Below are 5,107 nucleotides of genomic sequence, written 5' to 3'. Positions count from 1 at the left end.
TCGAATTTGGCGAGCAACCCTATCCCACGCGGGGGCCGATTGGCTCGATCGCGGTGAGACCGAAAGGTCCACCCGTGACTGGTTCCCGGCGTTAGTCCGAGAGGGTCACGACTGGATTGTCCGTCCGGTGGGCGACGTGCCGCGATTCGAGTTACGTGGCCGTCAGCACGCCGGCGGGCGCGAATCCGTAACAATACATATATATACATATATATATATATATATATATATATATATATATATATATATATATATATATATATATATATATATATATATATATATATATACACATACATATATACACCGGGCGTAGTGGCGTGCGCCTGTAATCCGGCTACTCGGAGGCTTGGGTTGGAGGATCGCTTGAGGACGGGAGCTCTGCACTGGGCCGCGCTATGAGAGGGTGTAGGGCAGCCCGGAATCATGGCGAAACCCAATCCTTATCCCTGTGTCGTAAGAGGCCACCAGGGTTGCGTCAGGAAGGGCATCCGGCGTAAAACCTATGCCAAATCAGTATGCGGATCATAACGGATGATCGGCTGTGGCGACCCCACAGCATACATACATATATATATATATATATATATATATATATATATATATATATATATATATATATATACATATATACATACATACATACATACATACATATTATATATACAGTGTGTGTATATTAATATATATATATATATATATATATATATATATATATAATATAATATAGAAAAAAGCCTGGTGTTGGTGCAGTGGTTAGGGCAGCGGCTTGGGATCCATAAGGTCCTGAGTTCAAGCCCCGTTGGGCCACTGAATTAATACACCAGGGGGTTGACTCAGCCTGTCATCCTTCCGAGGTCGGCGAAATGAGTACCAGTATACTGGGCCGGTGTATACCCCGGTTAAAATAGGTGTACCTTATCCCTGTGTCGTAAGAGGCGACCAGGGTTGCGTCAGGAAGGGCATCCGGCGTAAAACATGTGCCAAATCACTATGCGGATCATACGGATGATCCGCTGTGGCGACCCCTAACGGGAACAGCCGAAAGAAGAAGATACACACACACACACACACACACACACACACACACACACACACACACACACACACACACACACACACACACACACACACACACACACACACACCAGACGCGCCTCCTGACTTATGGTAAGCATCGCCGCAGATTATATCTTCCATGGTAAAACTGCATGATCTGCAAAGAACAACCGTCCGTCTGCTACCCAGACGATTGTTCCCACTAATGCAAACCATTCATCAAGAAGGCACGTGATGCGATCGGCGGGTAAATCGAAAACATGTGGAGTGCGACGAACACTCCCCCGATCCCCATTGGACATCATCCTACACCAAAGCGTCACCTCCAATCCGGAGGCCTCGGCCGGCGACTCTGTCAAACAGACAAAGATTACATGATCAACATCAGTTAAACATCAAACAGGGTTTTCTTTTTCTTTTTGGTTGGAAGCGCCTTCTTCTTCTTTGGAAAAAAAATTATATTCCAGTGTACAAGTACTTGATACTTCGATATTAAAACATTCCTCACTTATCTCCCCCACCACCCATGACCCTCTCCTCTTCCTCCTCAGTGCTGTCCCTATGGTTGTTTTCAACAATTTTGAGAAAATTAGTCCGTCTTCAGAAAATGTGAATACAGAACTCCGTTATAGGTTTTCAAGAATAAAAAAGCCAACCAAATCTGGCATTAGAATAAAAATACAGGATGCTTTTATATTTGGTGGAGTGAAAAAGTCTGTAGCCTGCTTTTTTAAGCACTTCATATAGTTTATACGATTGGAGTGAAGATCGTTCTCTACTTATCAAGCATAAATAAATCCAATCACAAATAAAGACTGAAATTGTTTGTGGATGATGTGTAATAGTGACCGAAACTGAAAGCCGAAGTAGATCGACAGTGCAGTCAGATGTGACCATGACTGTCTTAACTGTTTACAAGGACTTGTGGAACACCCTTCTGAAAATCTAGCAAGTAGTCATGATGAAACACGAACGACAATTTAATACTATAAACAGCAACTGTCATAATCTTTTGTAATACATGGAACCAATGTCTACCCTATCCTCTCCTTGTTTTCTTCTTATATTTACCAGGCGTGATAAGTAGTTCCATGAACTGATGTAATATCATAGTTTCTGGAGAAGGTGGAGACAGAGAAAAAACATATGGAGAAAAAGAGAGAAGAGAGGGAGAAGGAAGAACAGAAGGAGAATATAGAGAAGGCGAGGGAGGAAGAGAAACGTTCCTTTTTGAAATCAACTTTTTTAAAAGTTGTCACTTTTTGTTATTTTTGTTTTTCTGTAATAGGCTACGAACTCAACACTGGCTTCTGGGGACACTCCATGATATACTGGAAAAATTACAGTCATGCTCCTTTGAAATAAGAAAGGAATACATCAGAAATGCCAGACATTTCTTTCTAACATGCTATTCACAGTAAAAAAAAATTTTAAACCTCATTTAGTCTAGACTATTGAACGAACTGTGCATGGGTGACACTGCGCGGGGGGGGGGGGGGGGAGTGACAAATCAGCCTCCGGGTAATGTGCTGGTTTCATGTAAAGAACCTTGCGATACACTGCAGCGAAGGTGGAATGTTGCAATTTCTTGCTTCACCATATTATCTTTTTTTAACAATCACAATCTTTGTGAAAAGTTACGACCATGTGTATTTTTTTCAAAGTCCTCCAATTTCTCAACAAATTTTGTTTTTGAACCCATTCAAATCTGCAATCATAAAAAGAAAATAAATGTTTTCTCCATTTTGTCGACTGTTAATCCTCTCCAGGCCAGTTATGGTTCTAGTTTTACGGCTGCCCTTTTCATTTTATGACCATTCTGTTTGTAGTTTGAACTCGGAACTGGCTGATATGGTGTTAAAATGAACTTACAGGACAGATGCAGATTGAGGTGAAACTAAATCATGTTGCCAGTTTTTGTTTTTAAATAAAATACATATTTTGTCTTTTATTCTAGCACTGAAAGTGGACAACCAACCAATCTGCCCAAGGAAGAAACCAGAAAGGCCTGGATTAAAACACTGCATATTGATCTTGCTCATTCATATGTTTATAAAAAAACAAACATAGGGGCAATAGTCCTGGGTGCTCACCTGGAAACGGCTGGATAAGATAACCAGAGAACCACTGGTAGGCATGGATGACATAAAATATGCAATGGAGAAGAAAGTAAATACCTATGGATTATTCTAATGCCGTGAACAAAGTTTGGTACATCACAGGTGATGAAGGTTGTGGTCAAGTTTCATCGAAATTGTGTGAGTAGTTTCAGAGAAGAAAGCAAATACATATTTTGGGGGGCAACACCCCCCCCACAGTAGAACCCCTTACACCCCAATTTTTTGAAATATCGTGAACAAATTTTAGTGCATCACGGGTAATGAAGGTGGTGGTCGTATCAAGTTTCATCGGAATTGTGTGTGGAGTTTCTGAGAAGAAAGCAAATGCATATTTTGGGAGGGGCAAACCCCGCCCTGTAGACCCCCTTAATGAGCGCAGATTTTGATGCCGTCGATACACTTTGGTACATCATGGGTGATGAAGGTTGTGGTCAATTTTCATTGAAATTGTGTCTAGTTTCAGAGAAGCGAACAAATACCTATTTTGGGGGGTCAAACCCCCCTCACCCATAGACCCCCTTCATGAGCACATTTTTATGCGGTCGAACCCCACTCATCCGTAGACCCTTCATGAGAGCACAATTTAATGCGGTCGATACACTTTGACACATCAGGGGTGGAGAATGTTGTGGTCAAGTTTCATCAAAATCCTGTGTGTCGTTTCGGAGGAGACAGCAAATACCTATTTTAGGGGTTTCATCCCCCGGCGTCCCCTCCCCCTCCCCCGCCACCGTAGACCCTTGAATGAGTGCAGATTTTGATTAGGTCGAGAAACTTTGGAACATTACAGGTGATGTAGGTTGTCGTCAAGTTTCATTGAAATCGAATGTGTCGTTTTGGAGAAGAGAGCAAATACCTATTTTTGGGGAGGGGGTTGAGGGTCAAAAAACCCTCCTGTATACCACCTTAATAAGCGCAGATTTTGATGCGGTCAATATATCTTCGTTAGGAATCAGATATGAAACTTGTGGCCAAGTTTCATCGAAATGGTGTGTTTGGTTCAAGCGATAACAACTGAAGTGTTTACAGACTGACTGGCTGACTATTATCAGGTCAAGCCAGATTTGATCTGTGACTTGTTACAGGTACCATGTAAACCTGCACCAAACTGTTTCATGGTCGGGTTGTCGGTGAATAAACTCTCTCCCCCATTATGTTTCCTGGTGAAGAGGGTGTATGGATATGGACACCCAGCAGGATTAAAAACAAAACTTGTCAAAGCGCAGAGGAGCACCTCGTGAGCCAACGGCCATCCATATCTAGTGCCCAACTTTGTCTGCGAACGTCCTCCTACAGTTGGGTTACTTTTTATGGCAGTTGGTGGCAGGATTTGGATTCTGGCAACCGTAAAAACACTTCATTCTGCAAAACCCACTCCGTGGGAGTACCTCATGTGTTGCTGCTCTTTGTAGATCAGCTCACCGGATGACGGGATTGGAGCAAAGCCTTTAGGACCCATTCCTTGATGATAGGAGGAACAGCATGGGGTAAACTTCCTGGGTCAGATTGTGGTGTTATGTGGTGGAGTGGTGCTGAGGTGTCGCCCACCAAACGGCGGTCTCCTTAGGTTAACCTGAGGTGGTCCCTTCGGGTGGGTGCCTGGAATGTTCTGTCCCGAAGAGAGGATCATCACCTGTCTCTGTTATCATCTGAGCTCCAGCATTTGAACGTTGGTAATGCAGCACTCTATGAGGTTCGCTGTTCAGATAGTAGTGAGATCATGGTGGATAGATACACCTACCATTGTTCTGGGTGCTCTGATGGTTATCATGCCCAAGGATTTGCTGTAGCTGTGTCCAACAAGCTGACTCCAATGATAATTGAGGAAACACCGGTCAACGAGTGCATTATGAGATGAAGGATTCATCGCTCCCTGGGTGTCGTTTTCCTGGTCTCTGTATATGCTCTGACTGAGGCGAGTGATCTCA

The 5,107-nt window shown here is 43.1% G+C and overlaps 1 pseudogene; it reads left to right on the top strand.

Annotated features, from left to right (window-relative positions):
- The first annotated feature begins 305 nt into the window (after positions 1-305).
- LOC147027302 (signal recognition particle RNA) lies at positions 306-446 on the top strand (annotated as a pseudogene).
- Positions 447-5,107: the final 4,661 nt, after the last annotated feature.

Source organism: Eptatretus burgeri, chromosome 4, assembly GCF_056783735.1.
Source record: "Eptatretus burgeri isolate ZD-2024b chromosome 4, Ebu_testis_v1, whole genome shotgun sequence".
In the NCBI taxonomy this organism is placed as follows: domain Eukaryota; kingdom Metazoa; phylum Chordata; class Myxini; order Myxiniformes; family Myxinidae; genus Eptatretus; species Eptatretus burgeri.
This window is presented reverse-complemented; position numbering and strand designations above follow the sequence as displayed.